General features: G+C 40.1%; 1 protein-coding gene and 1 long non-coding RNA gene across 11 annotated transcripts in view; one reads left to right on the forward strand and one right to left on the reverse strand.

Moving 5' to 3' along the window:
- The window catches only part of LOC104151161 (leucine-rich repeat flightless-interacting protein 1), a 108,843-nt gene that overhangs the window by 717 nt on the left and 89,745 nt on the right, over positions 1 to 18,381 (forward strand). The gene's annotated exons all lie outside the window — the stretch shown is intronic.
- LOC138067602 (uncharacterized) lies at positions 763 to 16,760 on the reverse strand. 2 transcript variants are annotated; one of them, XR_011141773.1, is made up of 4 exons: positions 16,645 to 16,760; positions 15,308 to 15,489; positions 14,771 to 14,870; positions 763 to 2,575 (listed from the first exon to the last, which is right to left on the reverse strand). It is a non-coding gene; the product is annotated as an uncharacterized lncRNA (long non-coding RNA). The 2 variants fall into 2 exon arrangements; XR_011141774.1 differs by lacking the exon at positions 763 to 2,575 and adding an exon at positions 12,262 to 13,882.

Consider the following 18,381-nt stretch of genomic DNA (forward strand, 5'->3'; position numbering starts at 1 on the left):
ATTTGTCTTAGGTTGCAGGGTGAGGTGCTGAGCGCCCCTTGTCTCGGGTTCATCGGAGAGGGGCACGTCCTCAGTGGTTTTGGTGGCGAAGCTCTGAGCGCGAGCTCGGTGGAAGATATACGGGCGGGCTTTGATCGCTAGGGTGTGTTACAGATGCTTTTCCATCTTTTTCTTGATTAAAAAGCAGGAATGTAGGCAGGGGAAGGTCAGAGAGAACTTGGAGGCACGCAGGCCGTTCGTTTGTCTCTTGTCAGGGTTTTTTTTGTGCCCTCGTATTTGTTTCAGCTAGAAATGTTGACTGCGAAACCTGAATTTCTTTACTGTAAACAGTGTGTTGCACTGGTGTTTTTTTTTGGTACTGTGCCAAGCTGTAAGTTAAGTGCCCTTCCATAGAACAACGTGGTAATTTTTTTTATGTATGCGCTGTTGTTGGCTAGTAGTTCTATAGCTTTGTAAAATTGCATCTGGAGGGATTAGAGGTATTCTAGTGGAATTGCCTGCTTTAAGAAGAGATCCAACTGTCAGTCCGGCAACCCGAGGGCAAAATCATTAAATGCAAAATAAAGATTGCGTTAATTTCAGAGGTGTTGATCTATTTATGATCTCAGGGTACCACTTAAGTCTGAAGTACTTAAAGTGTTTATATGTGAGAGAAATACTGGCTAGTGCCAGCTAGTACTGAAATCCTTCTAACTCTAGGTTTTTAGGTTAGGAAAAATTGCTTGTTTGCCTGCTCATGAGGTTGGTATTAATGACTGACAACTAGCAAACATGTCCCTGTTTATTTTATTGTTTTAATGGAGGTGCATATAAATAAAAAAACATAAACCAGAAAAGTGCAAGATGATGTTAGACATAGACATAAGCGTACAATCTAACTTGAAACCTTTTGAAACAGCTTTACAGCACCATGCGTATGCACAAGTCTTGCTTGTATTGACCTCTAATGAGTTAGACTTGCAGTTCACTAGAGACTGTGTCACAGTCTTTGCACTTGATCTGATGTAAACAGTTAAAAACAGCTGATGACTGCCTTGTTCCAACTCTTACTTGCTGTGTGTGGCTGTACTGGTTCGCCAGAGAACACGGTGACATTGATTTGGTTTTGTGTTGACTAAAGTTGATGCAGACTGCATTCTTCCTCCCATCATCTCGCAAAGGGGGAGACTGACAACCCTGACCTGAGTTCAGGATGAGCTGCCCATGGGCTTCAGTTCTTCCCTGTATCTAGACTGGTCTGATGCTAGCTGCCGCTAAAAGCGGCCGTCCTGTTCTGCTAAGGTGGGTTGTATGTGTCTGCTCCCTTCCTCGTGCTGGTACTAGCGCCAGTGTGATCCCAAGGAGGGCTGGCTGAGGGAATTACCATGACACAAGATAATTTGCTCCTCTGAGAGCGTTAAGAGTTTTAATTCTCTTTTAGTTTTCTTTCTGGAATCTCAGTTACTGCAGGATTTGATAAACGCTAGTGTGCATCTGTTGACCGTGAATGTAGAAGACCTACTTATTTTTGATGGCACCTAGCTGTTGGATTCAATTAGCTCTCACATCACACTCCTCAGATACTACCCCTAATGGCAGCTCTGGTCTGGGATATCTTCTATTTGTACACCATTTCGACCTAGTTTGTAGTCTTTTTGGAATACGTACTGTGGATTCATTTCTGTGTGAGTGATTTAGGGAGTGCATTGACAGAAATCAGATTTTTGGGGCAGCATGATGAGAAAATGCTCTCTGAGCATTGACAGGAATGGGTAAGCTCCTAGGGGCGTAGTTTGAGATAGGAGGACCAGAAATATCCTGTCCTGGATACGAGCTAGCAAGAATGAGCAATAGTGCCATCTAGTAGAATTTGAGTCATGATAACGTCTAGGAGTTAGTTTGGGATGAGGGTATAAATTCCACAACTGTGCCCTGGCTGGTCTGTCATTTGGTCAAGCAAGGCATGCTAAATCTGTAACAGGAGACCTAGGTTGTTCTTTTCTTTTGCAGGTTTCTCTCCTGTTTTCAGTTGTCTTTAGCTTATATGCTGCTTTTCACTTTACCACAAAGTGCTTTTGATGCTTTAAATGTTTGCTTCTTTTTACTGGAAACTGTGTAAAGGACAACTCAATTTGATCAAAAAGCCCTCCACAAGTAAGTCTTTTATCTTTTCCCTTGAGTGCTAGAACTGTGAACTGCCCAGTTCAAGGTTCAGAGTTTTCCCACATTATTTTAGACTCTTTGCATTACTTTGTCTTGGTTCCTCTGCAATTATGATTGGTTTGTAGTTTAATTGCCTGTCTTCTGCACAGGCAATCCGTGTGGTCACAAGAACTCTTAAAAACATTAGGTAGTCCCTTTGGCCCCTCTTAATAAATAGTCTGAGAATCCTCATGCTAAGATGAGTATGAGGGTTGTTGAGATTTCAGCTCCGATCCCTCGCGGGTGCTTTGGCATTGCTTAGAAACGTTGCCTTCTTGTGGAAGTCTTCACTCTTCTGTTTTCTTTGGCCTTCTCTTTGTTATCCAGAAGCCACAGGGGCCTGCAAGTTACTAGCAGATTGTAGGATGTTGTTTTGTCATGTTCAGGTAGGAGTCTGAAAGAGTCCAAACCAGGTTTTATTCATGGAGGTACTTACCTTGAAATCTCTGGCAGTAAGTTGAAACGCATTCATTTTCTCCAGCTTTGGTTTTCCTCCAAAAGAATTGTGCTTCTACTCTTTCCAGTCATTATATTTTGTAATTCTTATATTTTTGACAATTCTTACTCTATCGCCTGCTTCTATGGGACACGTTAAAACTTAAAAGACTCTCTTATGCTCCTGCAATTTGAAACATGAATTTTGTTGAACTTGCAAACAGGGTGTCTTACTGTGTGTGCAGTCTTGCATACAACAAAAGAGAACTTTGCATGGTGACCAAGGCAGTCCCCACCTCCGCAGGATGTAAGAACACAAGTTTAAGAGGAAGTAACTGTAAGCAAGCGGAAGGAAATTGTAAAAGTGAAGCACATGGTAGTGACAGGTTTTTAGCAGTAGCATTAGCAAAATTAAGCGGTAGTCTTAATATTAAAATATTTGAGGCGATTTCTGAGCTAGATCAGCTGCAAGTAGTTTATTTTCCTATTCAGAGCTCTCCAGAGCAGTGGTAAAAGGTGCAGTTGCTATAGGTCAGCTGCCCTTTGGGGAAGGGTAATAGCATACAACTGAATCTAGCTGTTGGTTACTGCCTTGCATGGTAGTTAAATGGATGGCAGTTATGTAAATATAGTTAAAATAAGACCACGCTGTTCTGAATTTCTAGTGGACGCAAATGGCTGCCACTCAGGGCTGGCTGTATCCATACCTAGCTTGTGTTGCTGAGACTATTTTGTCTTTTTCTGGTTGTCGGCTCTTAGAGATGAGAGCAAAGCTGATCAATGATAGGCCTCTCCACTTTCAGACTAGCGTTGATGCCAGCAGATTATTCTGTGTTTAGGTCAATGGAAACTTTTGGACTATTTCATCCCTCTCCGTGAATACCTGCCAGCAGTGTTTGCAAAATCTAGCAGTTTGATGCTCTGAGTTGTGTGCCAGCACAGCCAGCAGTAATTGCATGTGCATGCTGTGCAGTCATCTCTCTGTTCTCTGTGGCTGGTGTATATGTGGTTTGGGAAGGCAGAGTGCTGAGCAATTAAACCTTACAGGGACTGGCTTCCTGCTTTCCCCTCCTTTGGATGGGATTGACATGATAACCTGGGATGTCATGTTTTAGGGAATATTTTTTCCTAACTCTCATTCTACTCTTTGCGAGCTACACTGATGGTTGTGTTACGTGAGTAGAAGGAATTTTACAAATACAGCGAGAAACTACCACCTGTGTAAATGACATGTTTCTCTTCATAAGTAGATAATATTACTGTTCCTTATTTTCTTGAATGCGGAGAGCAAGATCAAGGCAAACTTTTTTCTTTTATTTGAAAAGTCATTTACATGTTGTGTTGCTGATGTTTTATATACAAATGTGTTTTATACTGCACAGGAAAACAATTCTGCCGTATGTTATCTCTGTGCTAGAAATCTTGCTCTCTTTTTCATCCTAGAATTTACAGAGGAGAACTCTTTAAATTAAATACCAACTGAAAAGTTAGCAATTTAAGCAACATACCGTGTTAAAGTAGTGGTATGAGAGTGACTTCTTCATACTTCTATGTCGTTATTGCAAAATTTCAGGAACTGTCACCTACATATGCTCCTAAATTATTATTATTACTATTATTTTTTTAAGTGGCATGATTAGTTTGTGGACCATAAATTGGTTCAGTCTGACTGAGCTTTTAGTCTGGATCGTTGTCTTGTATTCTTTGTGATCCTAAAATTGTGATGTTACACTTGTACAGAGGAGCAGAATGTGCAGTTGATTAGAAGTAGCTCAAAATGCAGGTAAAACTAACCAGCCAGTCTTTATTGTTCAAGCTGAAGAAGGCATCAAATAACTTAAAGGCGGTACTGCAGTTTCAGGACTAATGAAGAGATGCTATGATAACTGTATATACGGAGCTTTTAAAGGCTTGGCTATTGAATTCAAGTAATAATTTGGGAGAGAATTCTGATTTTTTTTTTTTTTAATTATCCGGATTACCTGCATAATAGAGGTGGAAACAGTTTGTTGAAACTTCAGAGCTAAAACACGTAGAATGGATATTTATATATAGGAACGCAAGCTACGCAAACTGTATGAAATTGTTGTGCAAATCAAAACACTTAGTGTTCCCTAGGGATGGACTAGGTAAGCGTAAGATTTATGTGTCTCATTATTGTAGTAATGGAACTTTTTTGAGCAGTATTTGGCATCTACAGAGTCATCAAAACTTTTGCGAGCCAGCTAAATGTTCCACGATAAGCCCTTTGAAACAATGTTTTATGTGGTACCAATTGCTTTCCTTGACTTATTTTTGCATTGCATTACTCTTCCTACCTTTATGAGAGCAATAGTCTTATTGGCACAACATGTCAAACGCTCTGAAAAAGCACTCCTGGCTATAGATCTCTCCTATACAAAAGGTTAGGAAGGCAAGAGATGCTCGTAGAGAACTTGATTCTGAGCCAAGCTGACCTAAATATTGGAAGGATAGGTGGCCTTCACAGGAATCGCTTGCCAGTAACATATGGAGAAGTGTTCCAAAATTAAGACCATTTTATACAGCCAGTGTGTTTTTCTTCAGTGAACATGCCATTTTTCTTTGTTTTATGGATCTGTATCCAACAAATGGCAATGACTTTGCTTATAATCTTTTCCAAAAGAGCAGCTTTGGATAGTTTAAGAAGTGAGACAAAAGTCTTAAGATCCATCTCAGTTTGGTCGAACAGCTGATTGTAGCCTAGCTCCCAACTTGTAATCTGCCTCACAATGTGCCTATTGCAACTACAAATAATTAGTTGTCTGGTTTTGTGTACATGCCTGGCCTGAGTCCTCTTCAGCTGTTCGCTCCCTGGCTGAGGAAGCAGCTGTTTAGGAACCGTGATTCCTATTTCAGCCAAGCAAGAAACTAGTGTTAGGATTAACAACATGGAAATCCCAGCCTTTTTCTTCGCAAGCCCAGAGGCTGAGCTTGTCTGCAGGAAGTAATGCCAATCACTCTCTCATCTAGAAGGCTATCTTTCCCAGCTGATTGGTGAATAAAGTTGGAGCTTGAGCTTCAACACTGTTTGTGGGTATTTTTGTTTTGCTTTATTTTTATCCCTTACTTGCAAGGAGCGAATCCTCATATCATTTCAGGCTTGTGAAAAGAGGTATTTGTCCCTCCTGGGGTATAGTCAAGCGAGCAGGTTGCCAGGAGCAGTGAAATCTGTCTAGCTAGACCTAAGCTGTCATAGGCAAACCTTAAAATAGCACCTCTGAAATATCAGCTGTTGTCTTACTGCTGTTAAAATACTTTTAGGGGGAGAAGTTAACCACTGGAGTGGGGGAGAGGGGGGATGCACAGGGAACAGCAGTAAGCCGGATTTTAGTTCAGATAGTCGGGAGGTAGCTTTGAGAGTTTTGAAATACAGGAGATGCTTCTGAGAGGGGAATATGGACATGGCTGCATTGGCATTTTGTCTTGGTGTTCTCTCTGCTTCAGATGGCATCTGGTACACTTACATATCTATCTGAATCTGCTACAGAGGAATAGCTGGCTTTGTGCATAGTGGAAAAACAGCTAACGTTTGGGCCTTCATCACACAGTAAAGATGAGGGAAGTGCTTAAGGGCTTTTTATGGAAAGACATCCATAACCTTTCACTCCCAAGATGCTCTTATTTTCTCTTTTGCCTTATTTCAATTAGGGAACAAAAAGCAGGCTGTAGAACTCTTCTCAGCTAAAGCTGGAAAAAGTAACTAGTCTAGACACTGAAGTGAGAATGTTACATGGGTAAAAATATATATGAAAAAGCATCCGTATGAGTGAGCTCAGTCTTCAGTCTTGCAAATTAGGGAATGCATTTTTCATGCCATAGGTAATTGAAATGAACTGATGTGGTGCAGATCACTGGCGTTTAAGATTACTGCAGATAACTACGTTCCAGCCTAGCATCTTTTGTCACTAATTTTATTTTAAACTATTTAATAAAAAGAGATGCCAAAGGGTAAATTGCTACAGGTGAAGAGCTGCTATGTGCTTTTTCCTCATCTGCCCTGTGGGTAAGGGTAGTTACTTCTTGCATGAGAATGAGGCAAGCAACAGGGATCTCTTAAACTGACTGGTCTGATCTGCTAGAGCTCGTCTGGAGGTACTCTTAGATCACTGTGAGAACAGAGAACAGCGGTGCTGCTGGCAGGTGGCAAGAAATGCGGGGAGCTCTCAAAGGCCTGGCTGTAGAAGCTTGAGCTTTTGAAATTAAAGCTTGGTATGGCAGAATAAATACTAAATAAGGCTGTAATTCGCTGTTAGTATTTTGAAGACTGTAATTACCTAGGAGGAGCTGAGTTAGTTGCCAAGCAGTGCTTACAGTGTGTAAATAACTTTGGGTAGGAGAGATTATGAATGGCTACATAATGTAATTTTATCTTATAAACATGTGGAAGTGCTGTTCAGGCCCTTGAAAATTACTGACTTTTGGAGGCTAGAAAGAAGGTACACACTTGTACATATTTCAGAGGTTGCAAAAGAATGCAGACATAATGTTTTCACGTTGGCAGGAACGTGGCATAACTCTAACCGTTGTAGTAGTTTGACATCTCTCCTTACCTGGAGTACTCTTTGGCCAGACTTCAGTGCCAAAGACGTTTCCGGTGTGTATTTGGATGGATTTTTAACTTTGTCTTTCAACAGTCTTGAGTAAGCACTGTGAAATGTGGAGGGCAGCGTGAAGGGCAAGGCTTGGGCAGTACTAGAATGCACAGGACTAGAAAACAATTTTATAGCCTACCAAGTTGAGAGTTTTATGTGCCGAGAATGGAGAAGGTGTAAGCTCTGTTTCAAATACTGCATTGTGTTGGGAAGTGGATGTATGCCCAAAACGAAACTGTTGGCAGAAGGGAGTGTATCACTAATTACATAAAGCAGTGTCCTCCAGATAGATGTGAATTGCCTACAGTCCTGTTCTCTGTTCCCTCATCCCCTCAAACGTATCATGTTTTCCTATAACTGAATCTCTGATACAGTGTATGCTCCTTTAGGGTTCTGGGATTCTGTGGGTTTTTTTTTTTTTTACTTGTTTTTCTTTCTAGCACCTCAAACCTTTGGAAAATGTTTGATTTTATTGTCAGCTGTAAAAACTGGAAAACTTTAACCGAACTAGAACAGCTATTTCTAGTTATGGAAGGATGGATGTTTTAGGCAGCGAATATAATTGCACATAACTCAGATGGCACAACTTCTGGTTTAAAACTTTGAGTGATTAGTCTTGATGTGGGCACTCTATTGAATAGATTAAAATAACTTCTGTTAATTTAGGGATTTAAAATACTGTTCAGTGCCCATAGAAATGAGTGTCTTAGCTAATTGCTCATTAAAAGTTTCTGACCTAGAACTGTGAAGGTGGTTGCTTGTAATGTACTTTTGGTAAAATAACCTGGGTGTGATTTGAGAAGGGACGGATTAGTTTTGTCGCATCTGCTTTGCCGTTCTGTGTGCCTGCTGCCTATGCTGCTTGTTAGGGGCTCTGGTTTTATCTACCTAAATACTACCATAGCATTTAAGAGAAAGTGATCTGCTGGTGCCGAATCCAAGCTGTGATTCAGTCTCAGATGTGATGAGGAAGCCTGTTAATTTGCCATTGCTTCTAGCTTCTTGCTGTTTTTTCACAGCTTCTTTTCACAAGTCTTTTCTCCTTGCAGCATGCTGTTATATGTGCAAGATGAAAGTTTCTTTTGTGGTACAGCTTCATCTTGACAGTATAATTGCAGAAATGCTGGATGCCTTCTAGTTCTTAGATGGTTTATGAGCTTCTGTGCTGGTTGAGTAAATACTTAGATGTTATTTTTGTATCATACGTTGCTGCACAAGAAATCAGGGCCTTTGGTAAACCGAAATTGCCAGGTGGATCAACCACTTCTTTGTTCCTATTTTTGATACCTGGCAATTAGGTAGGGCAGTGCTGGTTGTCATTGGAGTGCAAAGAAATGCAAAAACAATAGTTAAATTTCAGAGCAACAATTTTCTTTCCTCATAGCTGTCGGAAGGTTTGTTTTATGTGAATGAAAGTGAATTATGCTGTTTGAATACAAATGTCTGCCAAAGGAGCACACGAGATGATATCACCAGTTCTGACTTCCTCAAAAATATTTTCTCAGAGTTGAATTTTCCCTACCATAAAATGATTGCTTGCAGTCTTTAGATGTATGTTGCATCAGATTGATGTATGTTTTCCAGGAAGGAGAAAGCAAGTGTTCTTAGCTTACTGAAGGTGATTTTGCAAAGGTGGTTTGTTCGTGCACTTGCTGTCTTAGCTGATTGATCAGGGTTTTAATCTTACTTGTAATGGCATGATAACGCACCTCTCATAGTCTTACGGGTGATTTTTTGCAGGTCATACTTGCAGTCTCGTTGATGTCTTGAACATGGAATTTTGCACAGAGAGAGAGCTCAAAGGAATAGTGTTTCTTTCCTCTCAGTCTCTCCTCTTACATGCTTGGTGACCTTTCTCTTCACCAGGATCTGATTTAAATTTAATACTTTCCTGCCTTTTTTTTATCAAGTGCTTCCCACATCTCAGAATATCCTTTCTCCTAATCCTGTATTTGAATACCAAATTTAGATGAGTCTGTCTCTTCTGTCAGCTTTTGCCAGCCTCTTCCAGTAGACAAAATCAGAATACGGGAGCATCTGGCATGTGAAAAACTGGCTCAGGTTTTTGAACTCGTTCCCTCAGGTCAGATGGATTTCAGGCATCCCCACTTGGGTCTTCTAATTATGGAGCATTTATCAGCTAACATGCTAGGATGACAGGAGAGTAAGGAAAGAATCTTGCTGTGTTTCACGTACAGCAAAAGTCTCGTACTGTGGTCTCCAGTCAAACTCTGTAGCTTCACGTTTTTCCCTTCATTTAAAAAAAAAACCGCATCTTTTTAGAAGTTTGTCTTTGAAAAAATTTAAGGTGTGGCTATTTACACTTATTATGCATTGCAGTCTTCAATTGGAAATACGAAGTCATGTGCACTTTTGTTGACCATGAGCAGTAAGGATAACAGCTTACAGGCTTTTTTGTCTGTGTAGTCACCTCTTGATTTTCTTTGACTGCAAATTTGAAGTTGTTTTGATTGAGTTGCTAGGAAAATGGTAGAAAAGATGTCCTTTTAGAAAAGAACTCTGTTTAAATTTGAATGGATCTACAATCCTGTTGTTTTACTTTGCAACTGTGTATTTCCCATGTGCTTTTTTTCTTTAAAATAGCCATTCTGCTACATGAAATGTGTTCATCCTGGTCTTGATTTTTTTGCTTTGCTGAGTGTGTTGCTGAGCACTAAGAGGATTTATATTGACAAATATTTTGAATCAACATCTGTTGGGAGTTGAAGTGGGCTTTTGGGACATTCCTCTGATACCCGGAGGTCATGCTGTTTCATTGTCTATTAAATATGAAATTTAAATCTGCCCTTCTGTGAAATGAGTACATTGAAATAGTGATGTGGCCTAACCTTTACATGAACTGTGGAGGAATCTAGAGGCTCTGGGAAATAGCACAGTTGTATGTGGATAGAAGGGATAATAGTTGTGTATGTAGAGAACGTCAGTATTTTAAATGGTTATACAGTGTTTTAAGAAATATCTGTACTCCACTGTCATTGTGCTGGAAAAATCGTTATTTGGTGAGCTAGAACAAGAGAAGTTGTGTGCTGGGGAAACACCTTTTAATTTGCTGAAGGAACAAGTGTCTATATTGTCAGGCTTAGTCTGGGAAATGTTCCTCTTCCAGCAGGAAGGGAAACTCCGGAAACCTGGAGTTTGTCATTGTCTAACCAAACAGTCTACTAATGTAGCATAATGAAATAAAGATTGGTGGGGTTTGTAGTGGACTGTGCTCTTACAGAAGCCTAGCCTCGTTTTTGGGGGGTCCCAACCTACTAGTACGGGTATCTGCATTACTTAGAGTATTGTATCGCTGAGGTCGGGTCCCTGTGCTGACTGCTGTAATAAGTCTGCCGTAATAAGTCTGCCCTTGCCGCCTTCTCACTGCAAAAGCAAGCTACTGTGCCAGCCCCCCCGCCCAATTTCTTGTGAACAAGCTCTCTGAATACGATGATTAGATGCAGAAACCTTATCTATAACCTTTCTAAGATTGCTTGGGCATACCTCAGAAGTAGGTAGAAAACCTAAGGGTTTTCAGTTTACTTTCTTCCAATAGGTTGAGAGCCTCAGAAGGCTGATTTTTTTGCTGCTCATTTATCCTGTTCTCCAAACACTTTTCGTTGCTGGCTGTTTTTGTAATCCAGCTGTTCCTCGCATTATGCCGACTCATGGACACAAGCCAAGTATTAAATGGACTATGAGACTGAGGATAAAACTCTTAACATTGTAGCTGCTGACTGGTATGGCTGTTAGGGAAAGAAAAAGTAGCAAAGGAAGAGAGGGCCTGACTAGAGGAGGGCTGCCTCTATGTGTGTTATGGCATTGGTAATGCTCTTGCTGTATTCTAAGTAGCTATCCTTGATTTCAAGAATTCCAGTTAATAGCCATGAATGTCATTTTTGTTATACGGCTAAATTAAGTCTCTGTAGTCGGTGAGCAAGGGCTAGGACGCAAACTCTTCAGGTAATCCGTTATAGCTCAGACCCAGTTTGGATGCAGTAATCCAATCCCACCCCCACACAAAAGCTGTCCAATCATTTCTTAAACAATGCCGATTTTTAAAGCTTTAATCTGAGCTGATGGGTTATTCAGTGCCGTTTCACTCTGTGCAAGTTGTTTTGACGTATCCTGCCGCTCTGATGGAATTTTTATTAGCGTGATAGAATGGATTGTGGAATGATAGCAAGCCTGAGAGTATAATTCCTATCCACTGACCAGGTAAGACTATCTTGTAGGTAAAAATGTTGAATTAGTTACAACAATGAGTTACAGAGAATAGTGTGCTTTCATTTTTTGAAGTTTTTAACTGTGCATTTTTAAAACTTCTTCCTCTGTGAAATTTCCTGTGTGCTTTTTCTGCAAAACGACTGTAGAATTTGGCTTTTGTTCTTGGGAGGCATGGTTACAGTTCTGTTGCAGAATGTTTGGAGTTGATATTTGTACTTAAATGACAGAAAATCTGATAAAACGCAAAGTAGTAGATGATGTTAACCACACTCTTTAATGTAGGGCGGTACTAACATGACAAGATAGTTAAGCCGGGCTTTTTAATTGGTTTCTCTGGATGTTAAATCTTTGCTCAAATAACATTGGCCCAACCTTTTTTTTGACATTTCTTTGGTTGATTTTACAAGTCAAGAATTTCAGCGTGTATTCTAGTGTCCTGAATTTTACATCAGAATATGAATAGCTTGAGGGAGGGAGACTTGCAGATTCTTTGTAGAATATAGTAGAATATCCAAGTTAATCAAAAGGGTAGTCTCTCAGCTGAAAAAAGGTACAGTTGGAAGAATTGCACATGACTTTTTACTGCTAACTGCCCATCCCCAAACATATCTTTCATTCATTCAAACAAGTTTTCCTGTGCTGAAGAGGAGTATAGAGTAGCAGAGGGGCATGGAAACAAGTGACAATTTTTTTTTTTTACAATATTTCTCTTTTACCTGGTAAAGGAGTGTGTGTGCGTGTGCATATCTGTATATAGATACACACTTTTCTGGTGATGTGTCTTGCAGAGAGCCTTTCATATGATTTGTGGACTATACTTCTGACCTCCTCCAGTACTTAGGATGACTCTAGGTATTTGCTCTCTTCCGTATTGCATTTAACGTTGGTGTAGTTTAAAAGGTAATGAGAAGTGTCTTGCAATTGTTAACAGTTATACTGCAGTTCAGCAGAACATTATATTATAAATACCATAAAATTTCTTACCAAATTGCTTTATTAACTCTACATCAGTCTAAAGAACAAAACTTTATCTAAATATGCTTTTAGATGAGAACACGCTACCTGTGGAAAGATGTGCTGTAGGTGATCTCTAATTTTGAATCTTAAATGTAGAAATCTACTCTTATGTCTCTTAATTTGCTGGAAGGGGGGTAGGAGTTAAGCTTTAAAGGTTTGTTGATGTTTGTTTGACGAGGGCTAATCTCCCTGGCTGCTTGTTGCAGAAAATGGAAGTAGGTAATGAGGACGTTGTTTTGTGTATTAGATGGAAGTAGGGGAAGATATTTTTTCCTTATTGGAAGTGCTATGTAAATATTCTGTTCTGATTTGATACATAACTACTTCTTTTGACTTTCCACTAGCTTTGTATGGGTTTTGCAATGATAAAAGCATAGAGTTGCTAGCCTACAGTTGTAGGCAACATATAAAATTAGAATTTTAAAAGTGGGAGAGGTGCAATAGGAACAGAAATACAACTTGTGATCTAGTGTATAACACCAACCAATTTAAGTACAGAAAGCAACAGCTGTTGAAATATGAAGGAATTGGAGCTTTTTTTTGCCTTGGGTACTATTTTTCTGAGGTAATTAACTGTAAAATAGTCAACTGTTTTTTAAAGACCCAGAATCTTAGGTCAGCTCTTTCCAGGGGAAAGGTTTGTTGAGTGAGGAAGAGAAGGAGTGTGTATTTTCAAATATATAGCTAGGAAAGCAAATTCTGTGGAGTGTATATAAAAACTTTTTCAAAACTATGAAGCTGTCTTGGTCTTGTTTCCTGAAGAATTGCTGCAACAGTACTGTAAGGTGTCCACACTTCTGAGCTATACGCAGTGGCTTCCATAGCACTGTCACTAAGACTTTTTAATTACATTTTTTGGAGACCGACTGTGCTCATCTGTCGTGCCATGGGAGCTTACATCAAAGGACACAGCACACTGACTTTTCCTCTTCCTATATAACCTGTAGCATTGAGGATCAAGACTGCTATCAGGAGTAGTTGGTATAGATAATGAACTAACTGTTTTGACTCCGTAACAATATAAATAGTACTAATATTAACTGTTAATGCAGTACCAATATAATTTAGTTCGCTTGCGCGGTCTGGTAAAGTAAGTCGAGAAAACGTGCTTTAATGCTGCCAGGTTTTCTTTAAGTGAAAATGCTACATAGCATCTGAGATGAGGCTGAGGAGTAAAAGCCATGCTAAACGGACAGTGCTATCTAATGCTGGATAGATATGTGCTGAAGCAGAAAACAGACACTTTGAAGATCTCACTAGCCATCATTTTTAAAAAAACAAAACTAAAAACCAACAGCCGTTGGCAGTAGTTTGTACATCAGTTCATTTCGCTTGAGTTTTTGACGTTAAACTTCAGAAAGTTCCAAGAACTTTCACCGTGGGCATTGCGGGAAATATCGCACAGCATCCTGACAAATCCAAGAGATTAAATAAAGCTTACAAGCTGCATCGTGGGTAATTGCATTCTACTTTGTTAGCAGTGGGTGGAAACCTGATATATGTTTATTTCTAGGGAGGTTGAAACCCCCACACTTCTAAACTAAATAAATTAAGGCTTCTTGATTACGTTTTTAAGGATGGTGCTTTTAAAAGGAAAAGGCGTGGGGAAATGGAAGGAAGCAAAGGCCACCTCAGGGAAAGGTCAGATGACAGTGCAGAGCAAAGGAGAAGCTGACAGCAAGGGAGAAGGTCTGGTGCTCTACTTCTTGATACGTGAGATCTTAAGCAGATAACCCTCTCGGGCTAGCCAAGTACGGTTAAACTTTGTAACTGCTGAAGCATTTTGTCTGCTTCCGTGCTCAGATCTTATTTTTACCACTTTCAGTTGCATGCTTTATGAATATTGGCTTAGAGAAGTTAAGTAATCAAATATAAAGTAGCAAGTGGCAGGAATCTGGATCGCTTTTTTTTCCCCCCTCTTCCTCTCTATTTTATATACATTCTGTGCTTTGCAATTATATTCTGCTTTGGTCCTTTGGAAGTATATCCAAAGGAAGATTTTTATTTTTTTTTTCCACCCAGGAAAACTTGCATTCAGTTTTGGGCAGGCCATATAAATCAGACATAGAGTGCACCAGATAGCCAGTTTATATATAGACACAACGCACTTTTTCTAGCACCCTCTCTAGCATGCTTAGCTTAACAGAATTCCATTTGAGATGCAGTAAGCAGTTACTCTGGCTGGATTTGCATGTTGATAATTACTAGGAGAAAGAGGGAAAGCACGGCATGACAAATAAGGGCAGTAAGGATATTTAACATCGGTTGAATCATTTCCTTCAAAATATTATACTTACTTTTAGAAATGGCTGATACGACGGTAGTTGCGTGATTTTTTTTTTGCGTCAAACTGTCTACTGCTTGCTTCAGTTCTACCGCATCAGGAGCGCAGGCAGGCTGCGTGTAATGAGACATAGTATTAGTCCTACTATTGCCAAACCAGGAGAATTGTGAAAATGGATTGAGTTTCAAATTCTGTAGCTTCACAGTGAGTTTTGTCTGAAGTGTGGCCTGATTGTGCAGGAAGCATCTTGAAAAGTACAAAAGTGAGATTTAGTTTTTATCTAACAAATGGATGTTGTTCACAAAGTGCTCTGTTAATTTGAAATAACATTTTTCTTCTGCAGTAGTTTCTAACCTAGACCTTTTTTTCTAATATGTTTACCTACTTATGCAGGGTAGGAGTGGAGTCCGCAATAAGTATTCCCCCCGCCCCCCACCCTCCGCCAAGTGATGGCTCTTGGCCAGCTTCTGTGCTCTTACTTATCAGCTACTTGTCTTAATTCTTCTGAATTCAAACTTTTTATCTTTGGAGAGCAGAAATAATAACTTACGCATAATTCTTACTCCTGAGTGTTGTCTCATTAATGAGATGCTCAGAATCCTTGGTTCTTGAAGGCAGTGGTGGCAACAGGCTAGCCAGGTTCCTGAATTGTGTGACGTGGTCTCAAGCGATATTGATGCCGGCTACAAAATATCCTAGCTTTTTCCTCAAGTTGTACTGGAGCAGGAGACCCTGGAAAGATTATTTGGCTGACAACACTTAGTACAAGACCTGAAGTAGTTCATAAAACCTGAAATCAAGTTTTCTCCCTAAAGGTCTCTTTTAAATGAAAGAACTCCAAACTGGAGGCTGGCTCTGTGCACAGCGATAGGGTTGCAACGTGTTGGGTTAGCTCCTCATCCAGTTTGGCTGCTTATGCTGTGAGATTACACTACGTAAACCTTAAACCCCAAGATAAAGAAAAAACCTATAGCTTCTAGGAAGCCCTTTTAGTTTGTCAGGCACTGCTTAATTTAGAAATGGGTTACTTTAGGGACGTGAGAGGAAATCATGGTAATGCTATCAAATGCTTCAGTAATTAGATAGCGGAGTGCTTGGTGTTTGCTTTGCTCGAGTGCTTTTTAATGTTTCTGCTTTTAGAAGATAGCACTCAACTGTGCAACTGCTTTTTCATTTTCATGCATCTCATGCTAGTGTCAGCTGTCTTCACTGTAATATATCCTAAGTTTAGCAAATCAAAAAGTTTTAGTCTTTTGTTACAGTTTAAAGAAATGTGAAAAACCAAAAGAGCCTATTTTATTCTACTGTCTGGTGGCTTTTTCTACCATAGTATTGTTGGAAACTCCAGCAGAAGAGGATAAGGATGAACTAGAAACAGAGTGAGCTTTTCTCACTTGGACGTTCACTTTGTTCTTGGTTTGAGTCATACTGGCAGAGTACCATGGGAAAAGCTATGCTTTCTGTGCAGTCAAACTACCACCTTTTACAACTGCAACACTTTTTTTTTTTTTTTTTTTGCCTTTCTTTCCATTTCTGAGTAAGTTGGTGATAATGCAGAAGAGGAGGAGAAAAAGGAGAGTTGTGTCTAATGCCTTAAAATATCTCTGAGAGCAGACAAAGTGATGGCACTGATTTTAACAGGCTTGGAACTGATTTTAACAGGCTTGGAAATTGTCTAGGCATCGTTAAGGGAGGGAGGGAGGGGACGTGAAGAGAAGGGATACTGCAGATCCCTCCAGTGCAGCAGGAAAGCAGCCTTCTGTTAGGAGATGGGAAAACGGATGCACAAGCCTGGCTTGACTAGACCAGCCCTGAGAGCAGAACCCCATTTTATTATGTTTTTAAAAGTCGCCTGTTTCTTAACTCCTAAGCAATCACTTCTCTCGCCTTGCTCTTTTCCATTGCTTGAGAGATGAAGAAACGGCTGCTCTTACCAAGTTTTCAGCTCTGCAGCAGCGAGTCGTGTGGTTTAGCTAAAGAGGGTGTCAGAGGAATGAGCTTCCTGTCATAACTGCTCAGCTCATTGTTCTTCCCCTCTCTTTGTAGCTGACTCATACTTGCAATCAAATGACACAGTTAACCCTTTAGAAGAGAAAAATTAATAACTTTTCTGTGAATGCAGGAAGCAGGAAAGTTGATATTTTTTTTCTTGTTTATTTGTGTTTTGCCTGAGCACTAGCAGTGTAGTGACTGTACCTGGAATATTTAGGTCGAAGTAGGTCAAAACATGAACTAGATCGATCTCTCTGCTTCGGGTGTTTCAGACTGCAGAGTTTTTCTGGATGTGCAGACTGCTGACTAATTTGACATTCCGTTTTTGGAACAGATGAGTGATCTGAGGTGTTTTTTGGTTTGAGACATCCACTGATGTCTCACTGGACATCAGTGAGAAAGGCCGTTCTTTTTGTAGAAGAGCTGCCTCTTCCTGCCTGGATTTGGTAACATAGGAAGCCAAAATTGAGGGATTATCACTGACGTGAATTGACTAGATGATTAGCTTTGATGCAGGAAACTTGAGTTCACTTACATACATCTAGCCTTCATCTGTCTCCTTCTCGGGATGGTTTTAGTCTAGTGTTAGTCTTTGGCATCTGAAATCCATTATAAAGTGATTAGATGGGATGAAATTACATTTCATAAACCACAGCCCAAGTTCAGCAAAAATTGTACCGGACCTACTCACTGTGAGTATAAGCTCCCCAGTGTAGTGGATGTTGTACTATAATAACTGCTAGACGGCAAGGTATACATTTAGAAGGAAGGCTGATTTATTAATAAAACCTTGAGGAAATGAGCTTTTGTGTCTGGGATGTCACTGGCACTTTTTGCTCCTTGTTTCTTTCCAGTGCACATTTGAAAAGCTCTTTGCGGGGGGAGGGGGGGGGGGAGGAGGAAGGAAAAAGGGGGGAAGAAAAATGGGGGAAGGGTGGAAGGAGAAGGGAAAGGGGAAAAAGGGAAAAAAAGAAGGTTTAGTGACTTTAAACTACATAGTTGAAATAGTTATTTAAAATTAAGAGAATCAGTAGAAATGATGAGTTAATGAATGACGTGAAAGAGTAGACAGGGCAAGCCAAGATAGTAGTTCTGGCTTTTTCTGTATGTAGTGTACCTTTTATCACTGCGTTTGGACTAGAGTCTTTTCATCGCATCCAAGACTCTTGGTATCCTGGCTCTTCTCCTGATGTAGTTGTAGAGGGTTTAGACTGTGATTGTTGAGCTGGAACCTCAAATAGCCTTTTGTAAAGGACGAACTTTAAAAGCATCCTGGTAAGGTTTGAGAACATAACTCTCGGCTTGATCTGTTCCTCCTGGTCTCAAAGGAGCTAAGCTAGATATGGGAAACTAAAGGGGGCAAGTTTATAGCTTGGATGCTGACAACAAATGGTATACATCTCTGATTGGGCAGGAATCGGAAGTAAATTCATGTGCTTTTACTTCCGCTAAAAAGACTAAATAACAGTGGAAAAACTAGATTGGGCTTGTGCACTGTGGTCCCAATTGCATTTTTCCAAAGTAGGAAGTCAGGAAGCTTACCCAATTTCTTCTTATAAGATTATGGTGCAATTACCTGCCATCTGAAGCTAGAGCTTTGTCAAAAAAGACATTGATGATAATAACCGAGAG

The sequence above is a fragment of the Struthio camelus genome, chromosome 6 (genome assembly GCF_040807025.1).
Source record: "Struthio camelus isolate bStrCam1 chromosome 6, bStrCam1.hap1, whole genome shotgun sequence".
Classification (NCBI taxonomy): domain Eukaryota; kingdom Metazoa; phylum Chordata; class Aves; order Struthioniformes; family Struthionidae; genus Struthio; species Struthio camelus.